Below are 17,267 nucleotides of genomic sequence, written 5' to 3'. Positions count from 1 at the left end.
GAGCAGCCCAGGTCCTCAGGCTGCCCGAGGGATGGGGATTCAGGATGCCGAGGGAGCCATCTAGGTGGCCTGACTGTGTTTCTGAGGTCTTTACCATGCTGTTTGGAAGGACTACTCTGTCTGCCTGGAGTGGCACTCTCTTCTCAGACATATTGCTTTTCAGCGCATGGTTCAATGGGAGCCCCCAGTTTCTTACCAATCTGCTTTCTTCATTTACGTAATGATTGGCTGGAGCTAGGTGTGATCCCCAGTATTGGCCAGTCCTGGAGATTTCTTTTTTGTTGTTGTTAATTGGAGTATAGTTGCTTTATGAAGAAGGAAATGGCCATTCCAGTATTCCTGCCTGGAGAATTTCATGGACACAGGAGCCTGGAGGGCTACAGTCCATGGGGTTGCAAAGAGTCAGAAATGACTGAAGCAACAGAGCAGCCGTAGTTGCTTTAAGTCCTGGGGATTTCTCCCTTTTTTAAAAAATAATTTCATTAATTTATTTCCTGGATGTGCTAAGTCTTCGCTGCTGCGAGGGCTTTTCTCTAGTTGTGGAGAGAGAGGGCCACTCTCCAGGTGCGGGGAGAGGCTTTCTCACTGCGGTGGCCTCTTGCTGCGGAGCACCGGCTCCAGGGCCTGTGGGCTCAGTCATTTTGGTTCCCGTGCTCAGTAGTCATGGCGCTTGGCCTTAGTTGCTCCGAGGCATGTGGGATCATCCTGGACTAGGGGTGGAGCCCACGTCCCCTGCATTGGCGGGTGGATTCTTTACCACGGAGCTATCAGGGAAGCCTCATCCTGGGGATTTCTGACCTTCGACTTGATGAAGAGGGTCTCCGGCTCTTTTGGTTGGCAAGCCTGTGAGGTGTGAGTCTGAGCCCTTCGAGGGCTGTGTCCCCGCCAGCTGTGGGGAAGAACCCAGTTCACAGAGGGAGAAAGTGACCCTGGGAGAAGCAGAAATGAGAGACGGAGAAAGCGGTGCTCTCACCGTGCTTGTGGGCGTCCCCGAGGCCCAGCTCACACTCACCTTTCCTTCACTGCAGCTGGCTGAGCTGACAGATTTTTCCCTTTTTGCTGTGGGGGAAGGGAGAAAAGCTTCCTTCTACCCTCTTATGTTCTGTACCTGGGGCCTGTGAATTACACTGGGAAACAACAAATGAGCAGAAGAAAAGGTTTGTTTCCAATGCACATGGGAAACAGCAAAGGAAATAGCTGCCTCTTAAATGGTTAGTGTTAAAGAATTATGTGCCTAATTTAGAGGAAGAAAGTCTTATGGGAAGAACAAGCAAATAGGCTTTTTTGGAAAGACAAATGGGTTTTAGGAAAAGAGATGGGAGATGAGAAAGTTTGCGACAGTGCTTGTTTATGCAGGTGTGAGTAGCCTTTCTTGTTCTTGAGGCACACACACAGTGACACAGCCATCATTATAATACACAGTATTTTCACTGCCCTGAAAATCTTCTGCTCTCCACCTGTTTACCTGCTCCACCCTCATCCCTGGCAACCACTTACTTGCTCCTTCTCTGGAGAAGGGAATTGGGTTAGGTTTTATTTGGCTTCTCCCTTGTTGGGGGTAGATCCACCCTGAAGAGGAATTTATGGGAGACTTATTTCCCAGAAGTTATTGCTTTGAGCCAGATATGGAAATTTCCTTATCTGAGGGATTTTTTTTTTTTTGCATCTGTTGAATCTGAAATGTACCACCATATACCCCTTGTACCTACATGTATATAGCTTCCCCCATTATCAACATCACTCATTAAAATGATACATTTGGTAGAATTGATGAACCTATACTGCCACGTCATCATTATCCCAAAGTTCACAGTTTACCTTAAAAAATTCACTCTGGATGTTACAGATTCATTCTACAAATTTAGACAGCTGTTCAATGACATAATGGCTTCCCAAGTGGTGCAGTGGTAAAAGAATCTGCCTGCCAGCACAAGAGATGAAAGGGATGCGGGTTCAGTCCCTGGGTCGGGAAGATCCCTTGGAGTAGGAAACGGCAACCCACTCCTGTGTTCTTGCCTGGAAAGTTCCTTGGACAGAGGAGCCTGGTGGGCTACAGTCCAGGGGTTCGCAAAGGGTCAGGCACGACAGAGCCACTCACACTGATACACCAATGAGTAAGAGTCCCTGTTGCCCCACAGCTTGGCCAAAAGTTAGTGTTGTCTATGGTCCAGTTTTCGGACATTCTAGGTGTGTAGTGGTTCTTTCCAAAATTACGTCATCTGCTTTATAAATCCTTTAAGTATTCTTGTACCTTTTTAGAGCATAAAGTCGATTTCAGAGGCCTCAGCTGATAATTTCACTTTACCATCCTGTTACATTTATCTTCCTTAACTTGGTATTTCCCCAAACTCATTGATATCCCTAAACTTGCAGATGTGAAAGCTCACACATCTTCATGATATATAGCAATGACTTGGAAGTTTATTACCTTCCTCCCTTGAGAAGAATTTCCCTTTATTCCTACCTGTCATTTACTGTCACTGAGCCAGTATTTGGAGCTTTGCACACTCCTTAATGTCATAATGACTAGGTGGTTAGAAAAATTCGCTTGTATAGAATTTCCCCAAGAGTTTTGTCACTATAAATAATTTCCATCTGCTTATTTGTAGAGTATTAATCAATTATCCTTTCTTTTCTTCTGGAAAACATGGTACTCTTCCCTCAATGGATATGTTGTTCTTGAATTTATTTATTTAAATGGAAAGAATGTCTTGTACAGTCATTGTGAGGATTAGAGACGTTTGTTTATTCATTTTATGATGATGATGATTTTGGCTATGGTGGGTCTAGGCTGCAGTGAGCAGCTTCTCTCTAGTTGCAGCACTCAGGCTCTCTGATTGCCCCATGGCATGTGGGATCTTAGTTCCCTGATCAAGGATCAAACCTGTGTCCTCTGCATTGAAAGGTGGATTCTTAACCACTGGATCACTAGGGAGGTCCCTGTTCTTGCATTTAGATGCTCCTGCATTTTATGGCAGATTCCTCTTGGGGTGTCCTCTGGAACAAACATATATATATATATATATTCTCCTTTTTTGCATGGAAGCAGCATTGGCAGCTTGGTAATCTAGCTCAGCGGTTATTTGTAGTATCAGTTTGACCAACAGTAATACAGTTTCATCCCCAGCTGTCTTCAGAGCTCTTCAAAGGACATTGCCTAATTCTGTTAACTGAATTTTCAGGTGATCTGCCAAGTGAGTTTTAAATAGCTTCTGTTTAATCGAATGCCTTAGACCTATTTGCTTCAAAATACATTTGGAAATAAGATTATGCCTACATGATGGCATAAAGAAAGACCAGGGCAGAGCAGACATAACCGCTGCAATCAGTCACATCGTTCCCAAGTGCCTGCCTCCACTGCCTTGCTCTAGTACAGAACGAAGTAATAGGGACTCTAGGTTTTGACTGTAAACTTTTGGTTTCATCGAGTTATGTTTCCTCCCTTTGTGGTCAGCCACTTGGGAGGGGATTTCCGGAGATGCAGGCAGTATAGTTTGTTTCCCAAAATATTTTGCATTGTTTTGAGTGAGAGAGTGTGTTGCCTACTTTGCAAAACCTGGGTCTCTGAGAGCTAATACGACATATAGCTGTACTCACGTGGTCAGAATTCGTCTTAGTGGTGAGGGGAGGCCCCTCTGTTACAGCACATTCTTTCATAAGAAAAGGAAACTTTAAAAAAATATATTCTTTTTTAGTTTGGTAAAATACATGCAACATAAAGTGTATCATTTTTCCTTCCAGGTTTATCAAGGTGTAATTGAAGACTTTCTATTCCAAATTTATGAGTTTAAGGTGTGCAGCACGACAACTTACATACATCATGAAATGATTATCAGTATAAGTTCAGTGAGCATTCATCATCACATGGAAACACAAAATTAGATAGGAAAAACATTTCCTGCGTGATAAAAACTCTTAGGATTTACTCTCTTAACAACTTTGGTCTGTAACGTGCAGCAATGTTAATTACATTAATCATGTTGTACCCTATCTTCCTAGTACTTATTTCTCTTATAACTGGAAGTTCCTACCCTTTGATTGCTTTCCTTCAGTTTCTCTTCCCTCTGTTCCCCACTACTGGTATCCACGGATCTAATCTCTTTTTTGTATGAATTTGTCTGCTTGTTTATTTGCTTTTAAAGTACAATTGACCTACCATATTATGTTAGTTCCTGTGATTTTTTTCTATCCATTTCAAATATGGTAAAATACACATAAAAGTTTTTACCGTTTTCCAGTTCAGTCGCTCAGTCGTGTCCGACTCTTTGCAACCCCACGGACCGCAGCACACCAGGCCTCCCTGTCCATCACCAACTCCCAGAGTTCACCCAAACTCATGTCCATTGAGTCAGTGATGCCATCCAGCCATCTCATCCTCTGTCGTCCCCTTCTCCTCCTGCCCTCAGTCTTTCCCAATCTTTTCAAATGAGTCAGCTCTTTGTATCACGTGGCCAAAGTATTGGAGTTTCAGCTTCAACATCAGTCCTTTTACCATTTTAGCCACTTTTAATTGTCCAACTAGGGCTCCCCTAGTGACTCAGTGGTAAAGAATCTGCCTGCCAACGCAGGAGATGTGGATTCGATCCTTTTGTTGGGAAGATCCCCTGGAGAAGGAAATGGCAACCCTCTCCAGTATCCTTGCCTGGAAAATCCCATGGACTGAGGATCCTGGCAGGGTACGGTCCATGGGGTCACAAAGAGTCAGACACGACTTAACGGTGAAATGACAGCAACAACTGTACAGTTAAGTGGCATTAAGTTGTCAGTGTTGTACAGCCATCACCACTGCTTATTCCCTGAAGCTTTTCATCATCCCAGACAGACTCTGTATCCATTTAATTATAACTCCCCATCTCCCCTTTCCTCCAGCTCCTTGGTAAGCTCTATTCCACTTTGTTTCTATGAATTTGCCTATTCCAGGTACTTTACATAAATGGAATCATATATTTGTCCGTTTGTTTCTGGCTTATTTCACCATAGTGCTTCCTTGGACCCTCTGTGTTGTAGCATGTGTCAGAATTTCCTTCCTTTCAAAGGCGGCTTCATAGTCCATTGTATGGATTTGGCACATCTGTTTGTCCACTCATCTGATGATGGACATTTGAGCTGTTTCCAGCTTTGGGTTGTTGTGACTAACACTGCTATGAACGTGGGTGTGTAAGGACCTCTTTGAGTTCTCGTTTGTAATTCTCTGGGGTATAATGTACCTCGGAGTGGAGACTTACGGTAATGCCACTTTTTGGGGTATAATGTACCTCGGAGTGGAGACTTACGGTAATGCCACTTTTTGAGGAACTGAAGAAGGGAAACCTTTTGAAGTGTTTTTTTTCCTTCACGAACCACAGGTTGCCTCTGAAGTCCCCAAATATGATGTGATGGAATGTCTCAGAATACACTGTTGCCATTGAGGGCCATGAGGTTTGAGGTCATGCATACACCCCCCACAGCCCGTGAAATGTTCTAGAAGCTGGTTTAGCATTCCTGATACCTGATATGGGCTGGGGGAGGCAATTCACTTTGGGGCATCTTGTCTGAACCCATGATATCTCTTTACAAAGAACTCCAAGTCTTTTCCAAAAGCACCCTGATTTTCAGGGCAACCCCAAAACTAACATTGCATCCTTGGATTGATCCAGATTGGATCCCTACAGACATGGACTAACTCCCAGGATTGTCCAGGCAAGACTAGAAAACCACCTAAACCACCTACCTCTTCCTGAACGATCAAATTACTTTTGTCACTAAGTCCTGCCAGTTTTAATTTTTTCCATATCACTCGATCCTATCTTCTTTCGATCTCTGCTGTCACCCTCCTAGTCCAGGTGACCCTCACTTCTCTTATGAACATGTGTGATAGCATTTCACACTGGTCTTCCCTCATGTTCCCTTGTTCTTTACACTGTAGCTAGAATCAGTTTTGAAATGCAGATCTGATAATGTCAGCAACAGCGGTTTGGTGGAAGGGGACCAGACAAGATGATTCAGTTCAGTTCAGTTCAGTTCAGTTCAGTCGCTCAGTCGTGTCTGACTCTTTGTGACCCCATGAATCACAGCACACCAGGCCTCCCTGTCCATCACCAACTCCCGGAGTTCACTCAAACTCATGTCCACAGAGTCAGTGATGCCATCCAGCCATCTCATTCTCTGTCGTCCCCGTCTCCTCCCGCCCCCAATCCCTCCCAACATCAGAGTCTTTTCCAGTGAGTTAACTCTTCGCATGAGGTGGCCAAAGTATTGGAGTTTCAGCTTTAGCATCAGTCCTTCCAATGAACACCGAGGACTGATCTCCTTTAGAATGGACTGGTTGGATCTCCTTGCAGTCCAAGGGACTCTCAAGAGTCTTCTCCAGCACCACAGTTCAAAAGCATCAATTCTTCGGCGATCAACCTTCTTCACAGTCCAACTCACATCCATACGTGACCACTGGAAAAACCATAGCCTTGACTAGATGGACCTTTGTTGGCAAAGTAATGTCTCTGCTTTTTAATATGCTGTCTAGGTTGGTCATAACTTTTCTTCCAAGGAGTAAGCGTCTTTTAATTTCATGGCTGCAGTCAGCATCTGCAGTGATTCTGGAGCCCCCAAAAATAAAGTCTGACACTGTTTCCACTGTTTCCCTATCTATTTCCCATGAAGTAGTGGGACCAGATGCCATGATCTTCGTTTTCTGAATGTTGAGCTTCTAGTCAACTTTTTCACTCTCCTCTTTCACTCTCATCAAGAGACTTTTTAGTTCCTCTTCACTTTCTGCCATAAGTGTAGTGTCATCTGCATATCTGAGGTTATTGATATTTCTCCTGGCAATCTTGATTCCAGCCTGTGCTTCTTCCAGCCCAGCGTTCCTCATGATGTACTCTGCATATAAGTTAAATAAGCAAGGTGACAATATACAGCCTTGACGTACTCCTTTTCCTATATGGAACCAGTCTGTGGTTCCATGTCCAGTTCTAACTGTTGCTTCCTGACCTGCATACAGGTTTCTCAAGAGGCAGGTCAGGTTGTCTGGCATTCCCATCTCTTTCAGAATTTTCCACAGTTTATTGTATGTAAAGTCATGCTCAAAATTCTCCAAGCCAGGCTTCAGCAAAATGTGAACCGTGAACTTCCAGATGTTCAAGCAGGTTTTAGAAAAGGCAGAGGCACCAGAGATCAAATTGCCAACATCCGCTGGATCATGGAGAAAGCAAGAGAGTTTCAGAAAAACATCTATTTCTGTTTTAGACAAGATGATTATAAAGTTCATATGGAAAAGTAAACAGGTAATCTAGAAGTTTTTGAAAAACAAGCATAGTGAGAAAAGACCAGCTCTAGCAAATAGCAAAGTAGATTTAAAAAGCCATAAGTACTAAAATGGTTTCATATCATCACATGACAGATCAGTGGAACAGAATATAGAACCATAAAAAGAGACCCCAGATAGATGACAACTTAAATTATAATGAAGATGGCGTTTTGAGTCACTGGGGATGCCAGTCCAGGTTTGATGCATGAGACAGGGTGCTCAGGGCCGCTGCTCTGGGATGACCCAGAGGGAAGGGATGGGAAGGGAGGTGGAAGGGGGGTTTAGGATGGGGAACACATATACACCCATGGCGGATTCATGTCAATGTATGGCAAAATCACTACAATATTATAATTAGCCTCCAATTAAAATAAATTTATATTTTAAAAAAAAGAATCACTGGGGAAAATTTGAATAAATAGGTGCTGAGACAAACGGGAAAAACTGTTTCCTTGATCCATGCGTTAACACCAAAACAAATTCCAAGTATATCAGAGATTTACGTAACTTAGAAAAAGAAATCTTAAAACAAGAGAATTCAGGAGAATGTCTTCCTGCCCAGGATTTGCTAAAAAAATGTTTTCACCATCACCACCAACTTTAAGAATTTGAGGGGCTTCCCTGATGGCTCACGGGTAAAGAATCCGCCTGCCAATGCGGGAGACACAGGTTCGATCCCTGGTCCGGGAAGATCCCACGTGCTGCAGAACAGCTAAGTCTGGACACCACAACCGTTGAGCCTGGGCTCTAGAGTCCGGGAGCTGCTGGGCCTGCATACCCTGGAGCCCATGCTCTGCAACAAGAGAAGCCCCTGCAGTGGGAAGCCCGTGTACCACAATGAGGGAGTAGCCCCCACTCACTGCAGCAAGCGGAAAGCCCATGATGCAACGAAGACCCAGCACAGTCAGAATAAAGAAGAATTCTAGGAATTCAAAGTTTCAAAACAAATGAGTGACATATCCTGAGTTCAGAGGAGGGAGAAGGAGGGAGGTTGGGAGGAGGTGGAAGGAAAGTGTCAGGAAGGCTACAGTGGGAGAGATGTTAATAGGGTGTGTCTGAGGGAAAATAAAGAGATGGGCTAGTGGGGGAGGAGCAGAGTCCAGGGAAGCATTTCTACCGAAGGGTCAAGGTGTTCTGGTCCTGGGAAGGAGCTCTTGGGTGGTCCAGCTTCACAGCAGTATAAGATGTATTTGCCTTGGGAGGGCTTGGAACTGCTGATGATACATGCCACGGACGGTCTGTGTCATCGATTAAGCTCTGATCTGTACTCGTTACCAGCTGATAAAGCTGAAGTATGGCTGAAACGGACAAAGTCGAGGAACCTGGGCAGCTTGAACATTTGAAGATAAGGCTGGCATCCTGCCTACACAGGAGCAGAACAATCCTGAAACAAGACCTACCTTTCCCTCAGACTTCGCTTCTTGGTTGTCTTTTATCACAGGACAAGAGAGGACGCAGGAACGTCAGGCTGAGAGTTTTTAGCTTTATTCCATTAATGATGGGCAGGGGTGGGGGATGCGGTTTTCCTGGTGGCTCAGTGGTAAAGAAGCTGCCTGTCAATGCAGGAGACTTGGGTTTGATCCCTGGGACGGGAAGATCCCCTGGAGAAGGAAATGGCAACCCACTGCAGTATCCTTGCCTGGAGAATCACATGGACAGAGGAGCCTTGTGGGCTATAGTCCATGGGGTCGCAAAAGCATTGGACACGACTTAGCAAGTAAACAACAACAGCTGCAAATTAATGATAGGGAATTCTAGAAGACTTATACGCAAGGGAGACATGAAAAACAGCAACAGTGTTTCTAGAAGTCTGGTTCCATGGCTGTCTGCTGGCAGCCTCCGGGCAGCTGGGGTGCTGGGAAGTGGTGGTGAGGGTGGCTGACCTGGCAAGAGGTGGTCGGTACGCTGTTGCCGTGGTCCCATCACTAGGGGGTGGGGGGAGTTGGACAGAAACGAATGGACTCCAGTGAACACTCGTAAATGAATGTGGAGAATGCTTGGGTAACACACACATGCTAACTGGTTGTTTTACTGTCACGATCACAGGTAGAGACATCTGCAGGTAGAGATGATATTTTTCACTCTGGTATGAGGTTCTCTCTTTGACTTCAGAAAGATAGGTTTGTACAACTTATGAGAAAATAAAGAGAAAGAAGGGCCATGTTTTCAAGGGATGTGGGCATAAATCCTCTCATGGAGGCAGTGAAAACATGCTGGAAAACTAAGCCCAGCACTCAGCCACAGAAATCTTTTACACCAAGAGAGGAATCTCATTGCATGGAGTTTGTGCAGGACTCTGAAGTTCAAGAAAGTGAGAGAGGCAACGGGTGATTACTTGGGCTTCAGAAAGCTATGGGCTGGGGGATACCGCCTTTGTGAAGTTGTGCTCCAGGTAAGGAAATTACCTTGGAAGAAAAGTTATAACAAACCTAGACAGTGTATTAAAAAGCAGAGACCTCACTTTGGCTATATAGTCAAAACTGGTTTTCCCAGTAGTCACATATGGATGTGAGAATTGGGCCATAAAGAAGGCTGAGCACCAAAGAATTGATGTTTTTAAACTGTGGTGCTGGAGAAGACTTGAGAGTCACTTGAACAGCAAGGAGATCAAACCAGTCAATCCTAAAGGAAATCAATCCTCATTGAAAGGACTGATGCTGAAGCTGAGGCTCCAATACTTTGGCCATCTGATGTGAAGAACTGACTCATTGGAAAAAACTCTTACTCTGGGAAAGATTGAAGGCAAAAGAGGGGGGTGACAGAGGATGAGATGGTTCGGTGGCACCACTGACTCATTGGACCTGAATTTGAGCAAGCTCTGGGACATAGTGAAGTGCAGGGATGCCTGGCATGCTGCAATTCATGGGGTGGAAAAGAGTTGGACATGACTGAGCGACTGAACAACAGCAAGGAACTTGCCCTTTTCCTGCTGTTTATCAATTAGGTGGAATCGATTGGCCTCTTAATTGATGGCATAACTATAAAACTAAATGATAGGAACAGGAAACATATTTTGCCAAAACCCTGACTTAAGATCAGATTAGCTTTTCTGTGTTTTAGAATGAATGTTATTGGGCTTTCTTGATGGCTCAGTGGTAAAGAATCCCACTTGCCAATGCAGGAGACACGGCTTTGATCCCCATCTGGGAAGACCCGACATGCTGTGGAACAACCAGGGCCCTGCACTGCAGCTATTGAGTCTGGGCTCTAGAGACCAGGAGCTGCAGCTGCTGAGCCCACAAGCCACGACCGCTGAAGCTGGAGCGCCCTAGAGCCCGTACTCTGCAACAAGAGAAGCCCCCGCAATGAGAAGCCCATGCCCTGCAACCAGAGAAAAAGCTTGTGCAGCGATGAAGACCTAATACAGCCAAAAATAATAAAAAAAAGAATGTTATGAATGCAGAATTTGGGGGATTAAAGTCTTCGAGGCTACCTAACCAGCAGGCAACACGTAGCACAAAAGTTCAGGAGCGCTGTCCCCCGACCTTTGCAGAGCTCCTTGGGGCACACACGGGTCCCTCGCCACCTTTACGTTTGTTGGAGGATGGTCTCGTGTGGTGTCTTGTTTCCTTTGAGAGCAGCATCGTGACACCGTCAGTTGAGCAAGTGTCACACGAGGTGGTTGGTGATAATTCTTGTCCCAGGCCTTTGGCTCCCTGGATATCTGTCACGAGGAATATCATGTTCGGGAGGATTTACTCACCGGGTGTCTGCTTCTTGGACTCATGGGAACTGAAATCCAAAGTAACCATTCAAAGTCATAGGTTTACCAAATAGGTTCTATGGTTTTCGTCACTATGAAGGTCAGTTAAAAGGCGTCCAATTTGGAAAAGGGGAGTAAAATTATCTGTTTTTACCAGAGGGGAAGGACTGGGGGAAGGGACAGTTAGGGAGACGGGGACTGACGTGTTTACACTGCTATATTTAAAATGGATAGCCAACAAGGACCTACCGTATAGCACAGGCAACTCTGCTCCATGCTGAATAACAGTCTAAATTGGAAAAAAGTTTGAAAAAGAATAGACACCTGTTAATGTATAACCGAGTCACTTTGCTCCAAACCTGAAACTATCACAACATTGTTAATCAACTGTTCCGATATAAAATAAAGTTACACACACATGCACAAATTATGTCTGTTTGCAGATGACATGATCTTACATGTAGAAAACCCTAAAGACTCCACAAAAAAACCATTAGAGTAAATGAATTCAATGAAGTTGCTGGCTACAAAATCAACATACAAAGGTCAGTTTTATACACCAAACAAGGTACTATGTGAAAAGGAAATTGAGAAACAGTCCCATTTACAATAACACCAAAGAGAATAAAATACTTAGGAAAAAACAACTGAGGGGGCGAAGGACTTGCACCATGAGAACTATAGAACTCTGGTGAAGTTAAAGGAGACACAAATAAATGGAAAGATGTCCTGTATCCGTGGATTAGAAGAATTAACGTTGTTGAGATGTCCATACTTACCTAAAGCAATCTACAATTTCGATGTAATCTCTATAAAAATTGCAGACTTCTTTACACAAACAGAAAAAGTAATCCTAAAATTCATATGGGAATCACAGAAAACCCTGAATGGCCACAGTGTACTTGAGAAAGAAGAACAAAGCTGCAGGCATTATACAGCCTGATTTCAAATTCTCTTATAAAGTAATAGTAATCAAAGCAGTATTGTACTATCATAGAAACGGAGACCAATGGAAGAGGACAGAGAACCCAGAAGTAAAACCACCTGTATAGTGTCAACTAAATTTTTACAAGTAGGTGCCAAGATCACACAATGAGGAAAGTTTCTTCTATAAATAGTGCTTAGAAACTGGATATCCACCTGCAAAAGAATGAAACTGGACACTTAACTTTCACCGTACACAAAACTCAAATGGATTAAAGACTTGAGTGTAAATAACATCTGATGGACAGGGAGGCCTGGTGTGCTGTGATTCACGGGGTCACAAAGAGTCGGACACAACTGAGCGACTGAACTGAACATCTGAAACCATAAAACTCCTAGAAGAAAACCGAGGGGAAAAGCTTCCTGACATTGATCTTGACAATGATACCTTGAATATGACTCCCAAATCACAAGCAACAGAAGCAAAAATACCCAAGTGAGACTATGCCGAAGATTTGCACAGCTAAGGAAACAGTGGAAAGAGAACCTGCAGGATGCGAGAAAAGATTTGCGAACTTTATGCAAATTATACCCCAGTATTCTGGAAAGACGGAGAAGGCAATGGCAAGCCACTCCAGTTCTCTCGCCTAGAAAATCCCATGGATGGAGGAGCCTGGTAGGCTGCAGTCCGTGGGGTCACTAAGGGTCAGACACGACTGAGCGACTTCACTTTCACTTTTCACTTTCCACTTTCACACATTGGAGAAGGAAATGGCAACCCACTCCAGTGTTTTTGCCTGGAGAATCCCAGGGACAGGGGAGCCTGGTGGGCTTCCGTCTATGGGGTCACACAGAGTCGGGCATGACTGAAGTGACTTAGCAGCAGCAGCAGCATTCTGGAAAGAATGTAAAATTCAAATCAAAAATAATTTTAGAGGATAGACAAAGGAACCATTAACTGTTTTCTTATACATTTTAAAAAGCTTTACTGAAATAGAGATTACATAAAATAAAATTCTCTGAATGTTAGTGTGCGACTCAACAGTGTTTAATATTTGATAGTTGTGCAGCCATTTACCACCATCTGGTTTCAGAGCATTTCATCATTTCCCTAAGTTCCACTGTGTCTATTTGCAGCTTACCTTCCCCCCTGCCCCAGGCCCGAGGTGACTGCTGACAACTTTTTTCTCTATATAAATTTGTCACTTCTGGACATTTCATTATATAAATGGCACAACTCATTATATAGCCTTTTGCACCTAATTTTTAGATTTATGTATTTACTGATTTTTGGCTGTATGGGGTCTTTGTTGCCTCTCGAGCTTTCTCTAATCACGGTGAGTGGGGGCCACTCCAGTTGCAGTGTGTGGGCTTCTCATTGCAGAGCACAGGCTCTAGAACACGGGGGCAGTCGTTCGGACCCAGGGCTTAGTTGTCCCCAGGCATGTGGCATCTGTCCAAATCAGGGATCAAACCTGTGTCCCCAGCACTGGCAGGCAGATTCTTAACCACTGGTCCACCACGGAAGACTCTGCGTCTAGTTCTTTACTTAGCATAATGCTTTGTCATGTCTTCCAAGTTGTAGCATATAGCCAGGTCCTTTTGCTTTTATTTTTGGAGAGTATTCAGTCGTATGGACGGATGCACTATAATCTGTTTTATCCGTTCACTGGTTGACTGTTACTTGGACTGTTTCCACTTTCTGGCATACAGGTTTTTGTTTGGATGTGTGTTTTCATTTCTTATAGGTAGATTTCTAGGAGTGGAATTGCTCGGTCGTATGGTAGGGTATGTTATGGTTTAAGAAACTGCCAAACTGTTTTCCAAAGTGCGGTGCCACCGGCAGTGTATCAGTGTTCCAGTTTTTTCAGATCCATGTGAATGTATTTGGTATTGTCTGTCTCTTTTATTACAGCCATCCTACCGGGTATGTAGTAGTATCTCATTATGGTCTTCCGGGAGTTGGTGATGGACAGGGAGGCCTGGCGTGCTGTGGTTCATGGGGTCGCAAAGAGTCGGACACGACTAACTGAACTGAATGATTAATGGTGCTGAGCATCCTTTCATGTGCTTATTAGCAATTTGTGCATTTTATTTAGTTCAATGTCTAGTGAACGCTTTTGTTCATTTTTCAGTTGGGTTATTTGTCTTTCTCTTGTTGAGTTTTGAGAGATTTCAATAATATATAGAGTAACTTAAAGAATATCTATAATATGTTATCATATATATATATACACACATATAAATATATAATGGTTTGCATTTATCCCAGCCTGTGGTGTGTAGTGATGTCCTTTAAAACAAAGGGATTTTTAATTTTAATAAAACTCAATTTCCCAATATTTTTTTTTATGGATCGTGATATTAGTGTCAGAAAAAACACCAATTTGATGCTTGTGAACTGTGGTGTTGGAGAAGACTCTTGAGAGTCCCTTGGACTGCAAGGAGATCCAACCAGTCCATCCTAAAGGAAATCAGTCCTGAATATTCATGGAAAGGACTGATGTTGAAGCTCAGTTGCTAAGTCGTGTTTTGACTCTTTGCAACCCCATGGACCCCAGCACACCAGGCCTCCCTGTCCATCACCAACTCCTGGAGTTTACTTAAACCCACGTCCATTGAGTTGGTGATGCCATCCAACCATCTCATCCTTTGTCATTCCCTTCTTCTTCTGCCTTCAATCTTTCCCAGCATCAGGGTGTTTTCCAATGAGTGAGCTCTTCGCATCAGGTGACCAAAGTATTGGAACTTCAGCTTCAGCAACAGTCTTTCCAATGAATATTCGGGGTTGATTTCCTTTAGGATGGACTGGTTTGATCTCCTTGCTGTTCAAGGATCTCTCAAGAGTTTTCTCCAGCAGCACAGTTCGAAAGCATCAATTCTTTGGTGCTCAGCCTTTTTTACTGTTCAGCTCTGACATCTACACATGACTACTGGAAAAACCATAGCTTTGACTAGATGGACCTTTGTAGGCAAAGTAACATCTCTGCTCTTTAATATGCTGTCTAGGTTGGTCACAGCTTTTCTTCCAAAAGCAAGCGTCTTTTAATTTCATATGGCTGCAGTCAGTGTTCACAGTGATTTTGCAGCCCAAGAAAATAAAGTCTGTCACTGTTTCCAGTTTCCCCATCTATTTGCCATGAAGCGATCCAGTACATTAGTGTACATTACTGCTCTCTATTCTGCCATGGGTTAGTATGGGGTAGTGGAAAAGTGCATATAGAGACAGGGCTTTATAAGCGAAGGAAGAAACCACAAGAAAAAGATTGCTTTTTAAAGACTGTGGTTAAAAAATAACATAAACATTTTCACATTAACCATTTTTAAGTGTGCAATGTAATAGTGGTAAGTATATTCACACTGTTGTCAAATAACTCTTCAAAACGTTTTCATCTTGCAAAACTGAAACCCTGTACCCTTAAAAAAAACAGAGCAACTCCCTTTTCCTCCTTCCTGTGTAGCTTTTATTAAATAAAAATTCATAGCTTCTACATTTCACGACTTCACAAATTTATAACATCTATGTGTCAAAACCACCAATTGGAAGATAGAGCCTATTTGTAGCAAATTATATATGAAGTGTTTTTAATGTGTGCAAAGGCAAAACACTCAACAAGCAAAGTTGACCCCGGAAATTGAAAATTTAACTCATGAAAGAAGGTCCAGAGAACTTGTAAAACACTGCTTAACCTCATTGGCAATCGAAGAAATTCTGCTTCTAAGATTGGCAGAAACGTTGTCAGTGAGGGCGCTAAGTGCCAAGTTACTACTCTCGAAGTAAGATGGGCGGGCTTACTCGTGCTGGTGGAGACAAAACGCAGTACAGCTGACAGAGTTTTGTTTGGCAGTATATTTCAAAACCTTAAAATATTTGTAACTTTTGACCCATCAGGGCCACTTTTACCATCCTATCCTTAGACTAGACTGATGTGCCCAAAGATTTATTTACAGTAATGTGTATCACACCGTGGTTTATAAAAGCAAATGTGTAAGCAACCTAAATATCTAGGATTAGAACACTGGCCACATAAGGTAGTATAACACATTCATCTGACAGAACAGCACGTAGGCTGAAGAATTCTTAACGAGAGGCCTGTGTTAATTTAAAAAAACCCAACAAACAAACAAGAGAAAAGAAAGCATTAAAAATGCACAGAGGGAAAATAAAAGAGCAGAAGGAAATACACCAAAATGGTGGCTATCTTTGGGTTGTGGGAGATTTAACATTTTTTAAATAAAAATATTTGAAGTTTTTAGTAATGAGTACATATTACTCTTATAATCAGAGGGAAAGCCTTAAGATGAAACTTTTATAAAATATTTAATAGACATACCATACACAAATATTTTCAAAAATTTAAATTTCCATACACCAATCAAGTAATTAATTAGGCTTAATATTTGTGAAACTGGGCCTAGGGCTCAATCTATAAATTTGTGAAAATTGGTATTTCCTCCTGTTCTGACAGTTGGAATACTTTTTTGGTGGCTGTTTTGAAGTGAAACTGAAGCATAGGAATAACTATGCTAGAATCTTACGAGAGATGGTTGTTGTTGTTTTTTTTTTGGGGTACTTAGACTGTCATACACAGTGAGACTGAATTTTAGCCTGGTTTTGATACTGGCAGTTTTAGGTAACTGTGGCGTGCTGTGATTCATGGGGTCGCAAAGAGTCGGACATGACTGAGCGACTGAACTGAACTGAACTGAATAGGTACTTTAGGAACAAGATGTATTAAATACTTCTTTAAAAAATTTGTTTTTATTTTGGAGTATAGTTGATTTACTGGAGAAGGAAATGGCAACCCCTTCCAGTATTCCTGCTTGGGAAATCCCATGGACAGGGGAGCCTGGTGGACTATAGTCTAGGGGGTCACAAAGAGTCGGACACGACTGAGCACCTGTGCACAGTTGATTAACAATGCTTTGTTAGTTTCAGGTGCACGTATACATGCATCTGTTCTTTTTCAGCTTCTTTTCCCGTTCAGATTATCATAGAATATTGAGTAGAGTTCCCTGTGCTATCGAGTAGGTCCTTGTTGATTATTTTATATATGGTAGTGTGTACCTGTTAATCTTAAACTCCTAATATAGTAACAGTTTCCCCTTGTCTTATACATTGCTATTATTTTATGCTATTTTAATTAATTTATTATTTTTGACCACATCCCATGGCATGTGGGATCGTTGTTCCCCAACCAGGGGTCAAACACATGCTCTCTGCATTGGAAGCGTGGAGTGTTAACCACTGAACTGCCAGGGAAGTTTGGATGAGATGCTTCTGTTCTTTCACTTCGGTACTGAGGGGAAGGAATACTTGTGGAGTTGACCTGCTTAAGTGACTGCGTGTGCTCAGTT

General features: G+C 42.9%; 1 long non-coding RNA gene across 1 annotated transcript in view; it reads right to left on the bottom strand.

Annotated features, from left to right (window-relative positions):
- Positions 1 to 2,746: 2,746 nt before the first annotated feature.
- LOC129549883 (uncharacterized) overlaps positions 2,747 to 17,267 on the bottom strand; it is a 73,839-nt gene continuing 59,318 nt past the window's right edge. The window contains exon 5 of the long non-coding RNA XR_008684720.2: positions 2,747 to 11,274. This is a non-coding gene — a long non-coding RNA (uncharacterized LOC129549883). The remainder of the gene's footprint in view (positions 11,275 to 17,267) is intronic.

Source organism: Moschus berezovskii, chromosome 28 (genome assembly GCF_049115385.1).
Source record: "Moschus berezovskii isolate FMDL1 chromosome 28, NW_MosBer_1.0, whole genome shotgun sequence".
In the NCBI taxonomy this organism is placed as follows: domain Eukaryota; kingdom Metazoa; phylum Chordata; class Mammalia; order Artiodactyla; family Moschidae; genus Moschus; species Moschus berezovskii.
The sequence above is the reverse complement of the archived record's forward strand: the minus strand, read 5'-3'. Positions and strand labels throughout refer to the sequence as shown.